A 17,571-nucleotide genomic window follows, 5' to 3' on the forward strand; every position below is an offset into this window, starting at 1 on the left:
TTTAGAGTAGGAAAATAAATACATATGTATACATGCACTCACACAAATGGGGAAGAGATTATGGAGCTCAACAATTCATTGTAAAGAAGGAAGACTGAGCTGGGAAAACCACGAGTTCCTGTTGGAGTTGTAACCTATGTCCCAGCAGCATGGTGAATACAACCATCTGAAGGAAAAGCGCCTGGCAATGCACCTTGTCTCTACAATTCCCAACTACGATGAAACTAAGATGTAGTTCTTTCAACCCTAGGATTCCCTTTCACTTCACAATCTGAATTCCTAAAAACCAAGAATGGAGAAAAGTATTGTCCTCACACTATGTCCTAGAAAAAAAATTGTATTTTTTTTAATTCTTAACAATCCCTTGAGGACTACCACATGCCTTGGGCACTTCGTGGCCTGCAGCTTCCTAGTTATGACCCATGATGTCAAGCAATTAAGTGCAGAGAGTACTCTAGGCCAAACCAACAGGCCCCCATCTAAATCTCAAAGGCCATATAATGGAACATAGAGCTGATGCCAGTCTTCAAGTATTTCACCTATGAATCTGGTCTCTACTAAGCATTCCTACGAAAGCAATGTTGTTGAAGAAGAATGAAAATAAGGACTAGAAAGAAAGGAAGAGGAGCTGGGAAGTTGGCTCAGTGGTAGAGTGCTTGCCTCGCATGCATGAGGCCCTAGGTTCGATTCCTCAGCACCACATAAACAGAAAAAAAAAAAAAAAACAGAAGTGGCACTGTGGCCCAAGTGGTAGAACACTTGCCTTGAGCTGAAGAGCTGGGGGACAGCGCCTAGGCCCAGAGTTCAGCCCCGACAATCGACAAAAAAGAAAAAAAAAAGAAAGAAAAGAAATGAAGAAAAAGGAAAGAAGTAGTCTAAAAACAGCAACAGTGGCTATAAAATAACAGGTTTTGGGAAGGCACTAGAAGTGGTTCCTTAGGACCAACTTCAAATGAGGCCTCTTCTTTCCAGGAGAACAAAAAAAAACTTACGTTCAAATTAAAAAAAAAAAGTTCATGCGCATGTGCACACACACGTGCACACACAGACTGAATCTATTTTTTAAAGAGTTGACACCAAATGCAAACGCTGGCTTTATCAAACATCCTGGGATTTATAAATAGCTTATTCTGATTTACAATTAATATCTGATACAATGGCTGGATTTATTCTCATTCAGTTCAGTGCCAATCACCCAGATTTCATGAGCCATCTGTAGAGGTGCCTTGAATATTAGTCACTGGAGTTCTACTGCAAATTAGGATAGTAGTCAATTTTGAAGAATTAAGAGCTTTTAAATGACAGTTGTACTGCACTCTCTGACAGGAAACACAAGACATCTCGGCCTTCTCTAAGGGGAAAGAGCAAGATTCAGAAACTTATAGCAAAGGAATGCTTCAGCTTCAATACATCAACACATATATGCTGCTTCTGCAGTATTAACTTTATCCTTCTTCTCATACAAAATTAAACACTTACTCTCAGCCATGTGCTTCTATGTTTTTTGGTTAAAAAAAATTAAATATACCTTATACTAATGGGGATAAGGCTATATTAAGTTTTACTTCCTCATCAGTAAAGCAGGACTGACAACTGCATTTACCTCACGGGGCTGTGCGATCAAGACAAATTAACATATGCCTGGCACACAAGGGAAGTATGAATGTGGTGGCTCACGCCTGTGATCCAAACTACTCAGGAGACTGAGATTTGAGGATCACGGTTAAAAGTCAGGCCGATCAAGTGCTAGTAGATCACAAATGTAATTGTAGCTACTCAGGAGACTGAGATCTGAAGATTGAGGTTCAAAGCCAGCCCTGGCAGGAAAGTCCATGAAACTCTTATCTCCAATTACCTAAAAAAAAGTCAGAAGTAGAACTATGGTTCAAGTGGTAGATCACTAGACTTAGCAGAAAAGTTTATAGCATTCAAACCCCAGAACCAGCACAAAAAACAAAACAACAACAACAAAAAAAACCTTGAAAGAATCAAATTGGTTCCATATAATAATCATACCCCTGAACAATGCCTAACTTTAGCAAAAGAATGTAACAAAATCCAGCATTCAAACCATAAAAACCATGTTTATAACCCATAAACAGGAGAAAAATCATGCAACAGAAAAAGATCAATGTTTGTGAGGGGTTGAGAATGGGCAGAAGAAATGACTTCACTGAGAATGGGCAGAGGAAATGACTTCACAAGAGCACAAGGAAAATTTTTGGGAGGATGATTTTTGTTATAATTACTGTGATGTATACTTATGAAAACTCAAAGCTATTTAAAAAAAAAAGTCAGCCTGAGCAGGAAAAGCCATGGGACTCTTATCTCTAATTAAACACCAAAAAGCCACACATGGAGATGTGGTTCAAGTGGTAGAGCACCAGCCTTAAGTAAAAAAGTTAAGGGACAGAGCCCAGATACTGAGGTCATATCCCACTAATAACATAAAATATATGTAATAACACTATGTAAGTTTCTATGTGAATATTACATATATATATATATATATATTATATATATATATATATATATCACTCTCAAAATTTCTGCAGAAGGAAGCAAAACAGATAGGAGTCCAATTTTACATCTAGGAATTAGGGGTCAGGACATATGGCTCATAAATGTAGTGTCAATCAGAACCCATGTGTGCTTCTCTAGATGTGATGTTTCCAAAACTAACTGCACAGTTTACATCTGGTCCATTCTACCCCATCCTTGTGAGGTAGAACATAAACTTCTACTTACCTTAGCTGGGACTGCAGCTTCCCTGCCTTGTTTATGAAATCTTCCCAAACTGGATAACTCCCCTACAAAAAGAAAAGGCCATCAATAAGTGTCACTGCAATAGATGATGTGAACGAAACACCCAATCCCAATTATGCAAGGACAATCTGTAGATGCTTTTTCTGCAATGCCTATGATATACTACCCAGACTATACAAGCAGTTATTGGCTGAAGAATGGATTCAGAATGTGTTAGGTGCCTGTAATCTTACAAGAACTATAGACATTATCTTCATAGAATCTAAGACATACACTTGTGAGTCAGTAGATAGTTGAGCCAAATTTAATATGTAGAGAACATTTAAGTCTCTATTTTGAACCACCTGCTCATGCAACTTGACCTTGGATGGTCTCATCTTTGACCCACACAGCAGGGAGGAGGGAAGCAGACTGACCAAGATTCCTCCATGGCATGGGTACCATGGTTCAATTATCATGATCTGATCTCAGGGTTGGAAAGTTATCTAAATATAGCCACTCAGCTGCCGGTTTAACCCTCACATCCACAAACAAACAATATGGCAATAGGTGATTCCCCAGCACATGTAAACCAGCAAAGAACTCATCACTTTCCTGGGCAGCATATACCAACCGTCCTGTTCTGAATGTTCATGCAGCTCTACTTCCCACCTTCTGGGGAGTCAAGACCGGTAACGTTGCTTCTGCTTGAAGTCTATCCAAAGTCCAATCCCAGACCCAATTCCTACTTCTCCAGGAAACCCTGCTGCACATTTCCTCCTCTAACTCAGCATCCTAGAAACCCCATTACCTCTCTCTCTCCTTCTCCTCTGGGTACAGCACTCAAGACACAAAGGCGAACATGCAAATGCAATTCTAGCCAGGGCACAGATTTACACATATTCTGAGGTAGAACAGCAATCCACCCATAGGTAGCACAGAAGAAACCAGAAGGGCAAACATGATTGGAGATGTGGCGTTTGTTGGTGAATCATTTATGTAGAGAACCATCACCAACAACTGGCAGTGACGACAGTAGAAGAGAATATCAATGTTAAGAATCATGACAGGCTGGGCGAGGTGGCTCATGCCTATAATCCTAGCTACTCAGAAGGTTGAGATCTGAGTATAGCAGTTCCAAGCCAGCCCAGGCAGGAAAGTCCGTGAGACTCTTATTTCCAATAAACCACCAGAAAACCAGAAGTGGCACAGTGGCTCAAGTTCAAGCCCCATGACTGACAAAAAAAAAAGAATCATGACAGGATAAAAGTAACACAGGCCTCCTCTTGATTTTGTTGTCAAGATAAGGAGAGAATTTTTTATTATTTTTTTTATTATTATTACAAAATCCAGTCAAAACCATCTAGAACTACCAGGAGCTGGTGGCTCACACCTGTGATTCCACCAATTCAGGAGGCTAAGATCTGAGGATCCTTGTTCAAAGCCAGCCCCACTGGAAAGTCTGTGAGGCTCTGATCTGCAGTTATCCACTTAAAGGCCAGAGTAAAGCTGTGAGATCACATGGTAGAACACCAGCTTTGAAAAGGCCCAGGCCCTGAGTTCAAGTTCCAGTCCACAAACACACACACACACACACACTATCTAGAATTGCAACCAAGTTAAAATACAATTTTACCTTCTTAATGGTTTTTCACACACACACTATCTAGAATTGCAACCAAGTTAAAATACAATTTTACCTTCTTAATGGTTTTTCATGAGTATTTACTTACCCTTATAGCATGGTTTCTCAACCTTGGCACTAGTTTGGCCTGGGTAATTCCTTGTTGGGGGGGCTGCTGTATTATAAGATAGTTGTTGGTATTGTGGGGGGGGGTGCTAGTTTGCTCACCAGAGACCAGAAGTCATTTAACCACTTGTTGTGAAACCCAGTATGTCTAAACATTGCCAGATGCCCTTAAGGGGCAAAAACACCTCCAGTTAAGAACCAGTATCTTACAGAGCATCTAAATAAATTTCTTTTATTAAAGAAAACATTACCTATAGATTTGTGATCTGTTCAGTATTATTTACCTCAATTCCCTTTTTTCCTATTAAATGACATTATTGAAGTCTTAATTTTGAAAACAACATGCATAGGAGGAATGCCTTGTTTCTATGAAATTGCCTACAGACATCGATTCTGTCTGAAAACATACAAAGGGGCATCCAGAAAGCTTGTCTTACCAGCTCCTAACATATGGACCCAGTGGTGCTGCTTTCTTCTTTGTATTTCCCTCTATGGCTAGCTAGAGTCGGTTTGTTTTGTTTTTAGAAGGCTCACGTATCATTCTAATGAAAACAATAAAATCATTACATTACAATTTTTTAAGTTCAAATTAGAGATTCTGGCAACAACTGCAAGAGGAATTTCCAACCCACCAAGCCCCTGAGTTTGCTCCAGATGTGCTGTCAGCTACCATCTATCCGTTCAGCAGTTGTGCATCTGGGATCTGTGGGGCCCAAGAGCAGGTCTCGGGCATTCCTCCCGTACACAGCCATTTCACCTTCATGAGACACCAGCCTGCATCAGAACAGGGGTTCTGTCTGACTGGCTCCTGGCAGAGGCACCATGACAACCCTACCTGAGAGCTATCAACCAAATACTCAGGCACAGTGTTGCCCACCACTTGGCCTCTATCCTGTGTTTGGGTTTCTGCAATCCAAGAGCAGAAACATATGAAAACTTGAGAAGGCTCGAGCCACCATCAGGATAGCAAAAGGATGCCCAATTTTGTTTCGGTTGGTTGTGTGTGTGTGTGTGTGTGTATGCGCGCGCACGTGCGTGTGTGTGTGTGTGTGTGTGTGTGTGTGTGTGCGCATGCACACACATACCACTTCTGGGCTTAAACTTAGGGCCTGAGTTCTGTCCCTAAGCTCTTTTTGTTCAAGGCTAGGACTCTACTACTTGAACCACAGCTCTACTTCTGGCTTTTTGGTGGTTAATCAGAGATAAGAGTCTGGCAGTCATTCCTGTCTGGACTGGCTTTAACCATGATCCTCAGATCTCAGCTTCCTGAGTAGCTAGAATTATAGGTATGAGCCATCAGTGTGATATGAATATGGTTACCATTTTCTTATCAAGCTCAGAGATGAGCACCATTCCTACATTTACATCTGAGTAACTAAAGGGTTAATTAAGATGACATGGGAGACCCAGGCCAGGCCCTCTTCCTGACCCACAAGACTTAGGGGAAGACTTTGGAAAACTCTAAGAATGAATCAGTATATGCCTACTTTCAGCCAAAGGTGATTTTCTACCCAATGGAAACTGACAAAAGAACGGACCCTTGTCACCCAAGCACCTGTCACCCCCATGCAAGGAGGCCTAGAGAAACCCAATGTATATATAAGGAAAAGGAAAGACAGGTTTATTGAGATGTGGTGAATTGGCCAGAGGCCTAAAGAGGCAGCATCAAGCCCTGAATTCTATTCACAGCCTTGCCAGGAATTTGATGGGGAAAATTTGCCCATTTTCTTAAATTGATAATAATTAAAACAATCTCATCACCCTTGCCAATAATCACACGTATTAAACATTGAAGGAATACATGAAAGAAATAAGAATTTGAGAGTCTAAACTTATGGATTGAACCTTAGCTCTCTTAATTGTGTGACACTAGACAAATGACTTGTGGGGGGCATTATTACTTCACAGCATTGATGTAAAGAACAGATGGGGTCATTTATATGTCAGAGAGATCTGCATTCCCATGTTTACTGCAGCAGTCTTCACAACAGCTAAGACATGCAAACCAATCTATGTCCATCAATTGAGGAACAGATAAAGCAAGTATGGTATACCTACACAATGGAATACTATGAAGCCATAAAAAAAATCCTGTCACTGAAACACATGGATGAACATGGAGAACTTAACAGTAAATGAAGTAATCCAGACACCATATGGTCTCATGCATTTGGAACCTAAAAAAGCTGACCTCATAAAAAGTAGAATGGAGGTTGCCAGAAGTTGAGGGATATGCAATAGTAGCTAGATAGGAGAGGAAAAGTCTAGAATGGGAAAATAAATATAGACACACAGCAGATAAGTGATTGTGTGGGGCCAAGAGGGTGGAGGAGAGAAAATGCTGGTGAGGAGGTGGAACTCTGAAATGACTGCCAATGGTTATGGAAGTTCTGTCTTAGGTGATGACAGTGCTCCAATTTTGAGTGTTGTAACAGTTGTACAACTCTGTGAACACACTAAAAACCAGTGGGATGTACACTTGAAGCAGATAAGTGCATGATGTATAAATTATATCCCAACAAAACTGAGATGTGAATAAATAAAGGAGGTCATACGTAAAGGGGCTTAGTGCAGTGTGGCTGGTAGACATAGGCAGAGACAATGGATGGATCCAGAATCTATAGGCTCTGAGCCACCTCATTCAGAAGATTTATTGGCTAAAAGCTCTCTAAGTCAATGATTCCATCCAGGCCTGGCTCCCTCACTCTTACTCGTGGGTGCAAAACCAGGTGAGGCAGGAAGCGCTCTACCTGTCACTGTTAGTTCTCCACGGTCAAAACAAGAACTGTCTGCCATCCTAAGCAAATGGCAGGGTGGAGTACTCAAATGGCTGTGCCTGGGAATGGCGACAGCTAAACCACTCAGGAGAGTCCTGATCTTCCCCTACCTGGAGCTTCATTTCAGTCTTTACCAAATTAGCAACAAAAGGAGAGTCCCCCCCCCCTCTCATCAAGGGGTACAGCACACAGCTCCCCACCCACGAACACCCACTCAGCCACAAGAAGGCTGCCAAAAGCAGCTCTCTCCAGACTTAATGCTATTTGACAATTTATCAAAGACTGTCAGGCCCACCTGTTTTAGTTAATCTATAATTTAATGGATTCTTTTAGAAGAAATCAACTTCTAAGAACAGAAGACAAAAAGCTCCTTGTTGAGAAATGAAAAAAAAAAGAATGTGTAAATGTTATTAAAACTGAAAGGCAAGGTGATGGTGGGCTGTTCCATATTTTTTTTATAAGTTTCTGTCAAGGCAAAAAAAAAAAGTTTCTACCCACCTGAAAATAGCTTTACTATGACAATTCAAAAGCTTCAAAGATGTGAGACAGAAGGGAGGAAGTAACTTCCATGATTAAGAAGCAAAAGATCCTAGCTCTTCAGAAAGCTGAGGTCTAATGATCAATGTTCGATGTTCAAAGTCAGCCCAAGGAAGAAAGTCCATGAGGCTCTTTTCTTCAATTAACCAACAGGAAGGTACAAGTGAAGGTGTGAAGGTGTTACTCGAGTGTTAGAGCACCAGCCTTAGGCAAAAACAAACAAAAACTACAAGTGAAAGTGTGAAGCACAGCCCTGAGTTCAAGTCCCAGTATCAGCATTAAAAAAAAAAAAAAGTTGGCAATCAACAAGGTAGACCAAGGTGACCAAGGAAAGCCTTCAAGGGCAACGTCGAGAGTTGAACCACAAAAATGGACGCCAGAAGGACCAGAGTGGCCCTGATTCATTCACCTGGCCAGGAGTATAAAGTCCAAGCCAGCCGGGTGACAGGAGAACCTGGCCTCTGCGTTACATTCCTGGCAGCAGCCTGGTCCCCTCAGGGAAATAAGAAGAATAATGTAATCTTACTTCATAAGAAAAAAAGAAGTAAGAAGAATAATGTATTCTTACTTCATAAGAAAAAAAAAGAAATAGAAAAGCTTCCTGAATCTCTTCGACTCAAGAGTTTGGTGGGGTGGTTGTTGCTGTTGTTGTTTTTGAGGAAGAGGGGACGGCATCTAAACCAATCTTGCCTTCCCAATCCTCAGGGAGGAGCTTTGGGGAGCTCCCTAGCTTTCTCTACTCATGGGGACAACACCTCACCATGCAGGACAGAGAGCAGGCAGGCACCAGCTATTCCAGCTTGAGGTTACTTGCCTTGGCTTGGCTTGGCTTGGCTGTATGTGAACGAAGGCCCAGAACGGCATCCCACACACAGCACAGAGGATAAGCTGTGTGTAACTCATCGATAAGCTGTGTGTAACTCATCGGCGTGGCTGTGAACGAAGCTCCATAAATAATGCAGCAACTGCCTCTCCCAGCCTGACCCCGCTGTGACGGAGGAACCTGCAGATATTAGGAAATGCCCTGTCACACTGCCACCAGGGAGCAAAGGGGCCAGGGACCCTGGCTAGAGAAGGGGCACTTCAAAAGGCCCATGAGGATCCTCACAGCACAAGAGACCAGGCTCAGCTGGGAATCAAGTGACTAGCAGGTGACAGGCCACATACAGGGAGTTGGGTTTCAGCTCAAAGGCCTTTGTCCTACCCACTGTCTGGCCTATCGATACGGCTGAGAAGAATCCAAGCAACACAAGCTACCTGGTCAAGCATCATGGAGCATCAGCACTTTATACAGTCTCCAGGCCCCAAGGATCTGTAGCTGTACTTCTCAAACTTGAACTTCCAGGTCCAGCCCCTGGGGATCTTGTAGAAGTACAGGATTTGCTTTGCTTGGGATGAGGTGGGACCAGGTAGCTGCTGCTGAGGATTCCAGCTTCACATACACTCTCGTTACATGCTCTGCAGCTACCCTGACAGGCAAGTGCTGCTTACATATGAAGAAACAGAGGCACAGGGATGGTAGTGAGAGAGTCCATGCTAAATTTGGACCCAAATGTTCCTGATTCTGGAGAGTCTAGGCAGCCAGAGGACAGGCCAGCCTGGGGTTCCAACCCAGGGCTGCAGAGAGTGACACAATCAGACACCCTCCGAATCTGGCTTTACATGTGCCTCAAGTAGAACAGACAACAAGACTACCAACCACTCATAATGCAAGGGCCCAGAGAGAGAGGTGCCACACTAGAAATGGTCAGGATCTTCAACCATAGAAAACGGAGGCACAAAACAAAGGAAGCTTCTTTGTAAAAAAAAAAAAAAAAAAACAGTCCAATAGAAAGCTTAGGGGACACATGAGCGCTGTCATTTGTGGTTTGATGATGGGTACTTTTACCTCATCTCTATGTTCTCAGTGGACACTGGAACTTCTCCTGGGCTGCCCACCACCCTTGCCACCATGTCCCTCCCTCAGATTTGGAGAACCTTAGCAGGGTGAGCAACAACACCCTCCCCTTCTTCTAGGTGTACACCTAGATGAGCTCAGACCCCAGGGAGGTAGGTGCAAAGCAGGGGAGATGCCCAGCCCCTTCCAACCCAAGGCAAACATCTTGAATGTCTCTGAATCCCTTGTTTCTTCAAGCCCAGGGTAGGAATGGCTCAGTTTCCAGAAGGAGGAGTGCAGAAGGAGGGACAGGCTCATGAATGCCTGTCACAAGCTTTGTCTCTCCAAACCACACTTCCCCACCCAGGCCTGCAAGATGAAGGGCTCCTAAGATCCTCAGATGAAAGGCACGTTAGGGTAAGCCCATCCATCATAAATACCAGTCCTGGGCTTTTCTTCTCTGATTGGAGCTTGCCTAATCCACTAATTATCCCTGTCCATCAAGTGGATGACAGCCTTAGGGATAATCAATGGTTGCTTCCTGGCCCGCCCACCCTCACCCACTTGTCCAAGTGCACCAGCAATAAATATGCCTATGCAAAGAATGACTGGACCACAAAGGGTGCTCCCTACCCAGCCGTCCCCCTCAGCCTGCCCCATTTGTAACTCTAAGACTCTAATTAAATCAGGGCATGAAGCTTTCCTCCAACCACATCGCTAGGTCTGATGCCCAAACTGTTTTCTGACATGTGGATATGCTTCCACTTAGAATAATAACAATAAAACTAAAGAAATACATCCACCCTATCTTCAAAGTTGTTTCAGTTTTTAAGGCATGCTACCAGTTAGCATGTTTTTGTCTATCATGAGCTACCCAACAGGGTAGCCACTAGCCCCCCCACATGAGGCTATTGAAATGTAAATGAAGATGAAATAAAATGGACTATCCTGTTCCTCAGCCTCACTGAAGGGCTCAGTAGCCACATGTGTCCACAGTACAGACCTACACTAGATTTCATCATGGAAGGTCCTATTGGACAACACTGACCATCCAGCACGATCTGCATCTAGGTCTCTGGATCTATTTTGTTCGTTTGTGTGTTTGGAGACAGGGTCTCACCACGTAGCCCAGGCGGTCCTGGAACTAAGGATCCTCCTGCCTCAGCCTCCTGAAAGCTGGGATGGCAAGCAGTGCCATCACGTGGACGGCACTGGAGGCTAATGAAGGCTGTCACAGCTACCCAGAGCTGGATTGAGCCCAAGGGTTCATAAGAAGGGCACATGGAAGCCTCCCCAGAATGACAAATATCTGCCTACTGACCTTTGCCCACTGAACAGTGTCCAAAGCTACTGCTGTGTTTGCTTATTCCTGTCTGCAAATATCCACCAGAAATAGTAACCCATGGCACCTCGCAAACCTGTCCAACATTGTCCTGTTCTGTTACTTCACACATGCATGCACACCCACGCTCATCGCACTTCTCTCTCTTGGAAGAGATCCGTCAAACCTACTTCAGCCTCTTAAGAGACTAGTGTCTCCTGGGGCTGACCTCCTGAGCTTCCCAGACAGACATACATACTTTCTGGTTGCATGGGCTGGAGGTTCTGCTTCTCTGACTGGATACCCTCTCATCACCTGTGAATTCTACGCAGGCAGGTGTAGTGTCGAGCACTTATCAAACTCTTTGGGGGCCAGTGTTGGCCATAGTGTTCTCTGGGCACCATGTGCTTAGCCATGGTCCATAAACAGAGATTCCCATATGAGGCAAAGATAACCCAGGCTGCCAGAAATTATGCCATACTGGCCAGCAGAGTCAGAGGCCACTGATGTCACCAAAAATGGTGATAACTATGTTCATTTCTATAGCCATTGCCTGTGTATACATGTGTGCACGCATGTGCGTACATGTGTGTGCATGTGCAAGCAACGTGCATACATCCATGTAATTCCACTGACTATCATGGAGCCTGGGCAGAGAGCCCTGATGGATAACCATGTTCAAGAGCTTGGAAGGACCACTGTGAACTGTTGGTTAAAAACATGACTCTAGGTGGGTGCTGGAGGCTCATGCCTATAATTCTAACAACTCAGGAGGCTGAGATCTGAAGATCACAGTTCAAAGCCAGCTCAGGCAGGCAGGAAAGTCCATGAGAGTCTTTTTTTCAATTACCTACCAAAAAAAGCCAGAAGTGGAGTTAGGGCTCAAGCCTAGGAGACAAAAGCTGAGGGACAACACTCGGGCCCTTGAGTTCAAGTCCCAGGATTGGCACCCCCCCCAAAAAAAATGACTCTGGAGTCAGTCTGCACAACTTCAAATCTGCTCATCAGGCGACCTTGAATGAATTACTTAACCACCTGGTGCCACCCTGTCTCACTCTGTAAATGATGCTAATGGTTAGTTCCTATCTCAAAGGATGGTTACAAGACTCTGTGAAACAATAACCAGTGCTCAGAATAGTGACCAGTGCTTACACCTCAACATTGCTTCCATGAGTCACTGCACAAAAGCCAGGCTCCCTGATCAGGACATTCAATGAGTGTCTACTATGCGCTGGCCAAAAGGCAGCAAAGAGGATCTAAGAGGCCGACATTCTAAGTCTAGTAGGAAAGCTGAAATGGAAAAGCTGAAATGGAAATACCAATTCCCTGGATGGCTGCAACAGACTCCAAGTATAAAGTATTGGCATGGAGTTGGTACCAACTAACTTCCCAGGTATGGCAATGCTTCTCCTGGCTGATGATGGATAAAAAGGACATGTTCTAGCAAAGAAAGGAGGGAGGAAACAGTCTTTCCTAAAGAGAATTAGTGAGAAAAGAAAAGCAAACTGGCCACTCTCTGCAGGAGCACAGGACTCCTCTCATCCACCAAGAATATTCTAGGTACATGCATCGTGGACTGGGATGGGAGATGAGAGACAGTTCTTCCTCTATGAGCTGAGGAAGGCCTCAGTGGCTCAGGCTGGTCCCAGGCACCCTCAGTCCCCCCATTTCTCCCTCTGGCAATCCCAGCAAGACCTAGGTGTTTACAAAAACTGAGTCCCACCTTGGAGCTACACAAAGTCTCTAAACCTGTGCTTTGGCACGCTCTCTAAGGCCACTCTTGACTTTCAAGGGAAAAATAAAATACAATAAAATAAAAAACCTCCCCATACAGTAAGAGTTGAGAATCACCACGAGAGGAGAGCGTGCGTCCCCTGAACCCTTGGAAGCTGGGGTCTCAGCAATTTCTCAATGCTAATGTCCACATCTAGCTCTTTCCAAAGTAATCCCAGGATGAACGCTCACTCATAGGAATGTCAGCTGAGACACATTCTTCCTAAGGCATTTGGCTATAGGTTTCAAAAGCTCTGAAAGGTGCATTCCTTTGGACCCAGGGCAAATCCTTCTGGTTAATCCATCATTGTAAATGAATGTCTAGCTGTGAGGATATACTCACTGCGGTGTTGCTGATAATTACTATGCAACACTGGACCCAGCCTAAACACAGATGAGTCAGGAACCAGATTCTCCGCCGTAGGGCCTTTGCACATATTCCTTCCATGCCTGGAATTTCCTCCCGATGGTCTATCATAAACTCGCTAACTGATCTACTGAAAAACAGCCTCACTACCCTGCTGTTTCCCCATTGCACGGAAGCCTCTCGGTGTACAAAAGTCAGCTCATCCCATCTGTCTATCTCTCACCTGTCACCCCTATTCCACCAGAACCTAAGACCAGGAAATGTGACCACTCTGTTCAGTGCTAAAACACAGCGCTCCAAATGAATGAGCTGTGCACATCCAAGCCAATGCTGCACTGCACTACCACTGGGCCCTGTGTGGCTTGTTACTCCACTTGGGGACTGTCAAGGACAGGAGGCCCTCCCGTAAAAAGAAATCTCACCCCGCTCACCCAGCCCAGGCCACGCAAACCTTGGTTTCAAAGGTATGACCTCTTGTGAGCAAGTACCATAACCCACTTTGTAATCAGTCCTGATGGGTGACTTAGTTTTTACTTAATTGAAGGTTCTAGTTTTTCTTCCATTAACTTTATATAACTTGCATAATCTCTGAGAAGTAATCCCTCATGAAATGTTCTCAAAACATTTGCTAATTTTTTTTCTTTCAGAAAAAAAAAACTGCCTCCTCAGTGACTTAATTAGAGTACCTCTAATTAAGGCCGGCCTGACATCAAAGAGGCCAGGTTCCCAGAGCCCCAGGTTCCAGGGGACTCCACGTCTCCTTGTGATTGCAAAAGGACACAGTCTTTCCAAAGGCTGCTCAGGGCTTGGCCACCAGCTCCTCCTGGCTCTGCTCCCCACTACCAGCTTCCTATTGGGGTGTCTGAGGTAATTATTCAATCCCAAGATCATATCCTGCTGTGGCTCTGGCTTTGAAGGTTCAGTAAACAGTCACTTCAAAACAAAGAGGGCCCATTAAACCCAACTCAAAGACTTCCTTAACCACTGCCCAGCTGCTAGGAGCAGAGCCTGGCTCAGAACTGAAAGCAAGGTCGCCTTGGGAACTAATCCCAGCCTTCTAGCCTCTGGCCCCCCTTTCTTGTTTTGCACTGGGTCACATGGGGTGCAGAGCCCTCACTGGGGCAACTCTTGACAGAAGGGACTCCTCCAGCAAAACAAATTTGTGTCCTGTGGCTGGGGGGGGGAGGGAAAGGAAGGGGACACACAACACTCCTTGGTTCCCCCACATACTTCTTTTTGGAAATAAGTTAGGGGCACTGACTCCGTGGGTCAACTGCCAACAATTCCAGGTCAGCTTCTGGGTCATCTCCCTCTAAACTGGGACAAGACCCAGTGAAACTTCTTGAAGAAGCTCAGATGAGCACAGATTTTCTCACACTGGACCTGGCTTATCCTGACTCGTGAAAGTGTAGCTAGAACAATCATCATCAGAGAGATGGAGAAAAGAGAACCCCAAAGAGAAAGCCAGCTGGGAGGAGGGGGGCAGACAAGAACAGGATCCCTGGAGTGTCACACTGCCCAGGCTCAACTCCTACCTCCACCTTGGTTTTCCCATCTGTGAAGCGGGATGCTAGAACTATTAGTGTAATGGAGACTGTTAAGCACTTAAGAGTGGTGTCTGGTGGTATCAGGAATGTAAATGCTTACCTAATAACTCATCTAAAATTTGGTTTTCAAGTGGGTGTCGCCTAGAACAAAAACCTTCCACTCTACCCTCCTACCTCACACTAGAACCAGAGGTGTTCCCAGGATCCCTCCAAAGTCCTGGGCAATCCTCTGTCATGGCAGAGGCACGCTGAAACACCTGCCCCACACAAGTGCATTTCCACCACCCAGCAGAGCCCAGCAGACATACTTACGCATACTCTGTTTTTTCAAATTATCTATATGTTGAGAGCCGAACGACACTGCATGCTCGTCTCTATGGTTATCATCCAAATGAAGATGATGCTCTTTTTGAAACACCTGAGTGATGCACTGGGCAGGGCACGTAGCTAGGAATTACAGGTTGCCTAGTCTTTGTCCAAAATGCTCAGAACCAGAAGTAAGGCTGATTTCAGAGAATTTTGGACTTTGGAAATATTTACATCAACCTTACTAGCTGATCGTGCCTAATAGAAAAATCCAAAATACCTCAAAATCTGCAGCTTGTTTGATTGTTGCGTCAGTGGTGATTTGGGGGATTTTAGCTTTTCGGATTAGGGATCATCAACTCACACTGGGGTAGCCTGGACAGATATGAGAGCATCTTTTTGATTCTTACTCCACACGGAGCCCCTTGCATATACCTCCCCATTCAATCTTTTGTTTTTAATGGCAGGATATCTTTTCATCTGATTATGGGCAAGAAAAGGGTGGCAGAGGAAGAGAGAACCTTTAGCCTTGTGGTTCAGAAACTCTCTTTGCTTTCCCTATAATCACAGAACTTTCCTGACCTTACTGACACTGAAGTATTGTCTTTGAAAGTATTATCTTCTTGCCCCATTTTGCATGGAAAGAAAAATCAAGGTTCAGAAAAAGGAGTAACCTGCCCAGATAGAGAGAGAAGGTAGCAGAGCCAGGCTTCAAAGCCTAGGGGCAACCACTTTTTAAGGTAAAATGTGATAAATACAAGGTAACTCAACAAAGAATACAAAAATGAGCCAGGCACTGTTGCTACCACCTATAATTCTAGCTTCTTGGGAAGCAAACATCAGGAGGAGCTTGGTTCCAAGGCTACTCTAGACAAAGCAAACTAGCCCCCTGGGCTAGATGAGTATTAGAATGAACGCAAGGGTGAGTGACTACACAAGAAGAGCTTCTACATTTCTACAGGCTTCACTGCACGCTGTAAATACAGCTCTGCAAAAGGGCAGGACGGCATTAGCCCTAAGTGGAAAAGATCATAGAGTGCACAATATTCCATTCCCAAATCAACAGGACAGAGTGGTCACAGCAACTAAGACTGCGGCCCATGTGTACTGGGCACCTTAGATCCGTTCACAAGTCATCTCTCCTTTCAGCATCCTCACAAGGACCCATACATTATATTCATCAGACCCATTTTACAGAAGAACACCTGAGGCTCTGAGAGACTGAATAGCTTAGCCACTGATTCACATCAGTTCCCTTTGACTCAAGGTCAAGTCTAACTCCAGAATGCCTGGCTTTCAAAAGTGCTTTAATTCAGACTTGGAAGAGACGAAGAACACACTGAAGGCTGAAACAAGACACACTAGACTTAGTACATTTCTAAAACCCTAATGTCCAAATGCTCTGCACTATGCTAATTCAAACAGTACCCCCAGGGGAGCAGGTTTCTCAGTGTTTTTAGGAACTTATTGAGGCCTTCCCTGTAACCAAAGCATCCACCCAAAAGGGTACACTCAATTTCCTCCTCTTCCCCACTTCTCCAGCCCCCGGAGAACACTGTTGAGCGACAAGTGGCACAAGTCCCCAGACTATACCTGCCACCCATCTCCAGCACGCAGGAGCTGTCAGCACTGAGCAAACCAGGACTTTCACAGCTGCCCAATTCTTTGAGGCAATGAAAGCAAATAAAAAAGACACACAGCTCAAAAGGCACTCAATAGGGTTGGTTTTTGTCTTTTTTTTTTTTTTTACCCACTTAAACTAGACAGGAAAAAAGAAAAACCACTTAGAAACCAGGAGCAAGGCCATCTACGGTTTTTTCAGCAAGCCAGTCAACTTTTCCAAACACAGATCTGGATTTTCAAGGGCTCTGCAGACTCAGCCCCAACCAGAGAGCTACAGAAATATGATGAAACACAGAAAGCTCTGTCAGGGGGGCCCCAGAACTAGACATACATTGAGTTCAAGGTAAGGGGCTGTTGGAGAAGTCCTGTGAACTCTGAGTGAACTTACTTCACACCTCTTGGAGCTGTATAAGAGGGTACTAAGATGGCACAGTAGCTCAGCCTCAGATCATGGACACCAGGCTCCTGGTCAGTCACTGAGAAGACCTAAAGACTTCATGGGAAGACAAGAATGATGGTGGCAGGCTGGTGCCTGATCCCAATATTTATGTGCCCTCTGCACAACAGGGATGTGCCTAGCCTGTTGGAGAAGACTGGAAAGTGGAAAATGGAAGGAAGCCACCCCATGTGGACAAATCTTCAAATAATTGTCCATACAGGTGACAGCTGATCAGAACAGCCACACCACAGGAGTCCTTACAATGTGTCAGGCCAAGCCTATTCCCCTGAACCAGCTCTACGAAACATAGAGGAAGGTGCTGATTCTCATGTTCTTCCTGGGAACTTAGGCAGGTGACATGCTGTCTTCTAGAAGCACATCCAAGGGGCTGGGAAGGTGGCTCAGTGGTAGAGCGCTTGCCTTGCATGCCTGAGGCCCTGGGTTCAATTCCTCAGCACCACATAAGAAAAAAGAAAAAAGCCGGAAGTGGCGCTGTGGCTCAAGTGGTAG

Source organism: Dipodomys ordii, unplaced genomic scaffold (genome assembly GCF_000151885.1).
Source record: "Dipodomys ordii isolate 6190 unplaced genomic scaffold, Dord_2.0 Scaffold82, whole genome shotgun sequence".
Taxonomy (NCBI): Eukaryota; Metazoa; Chordata; class Mammalia; order Rodentia; family Heteromyidae; genus Dipodomys; species Dipodomys ordii.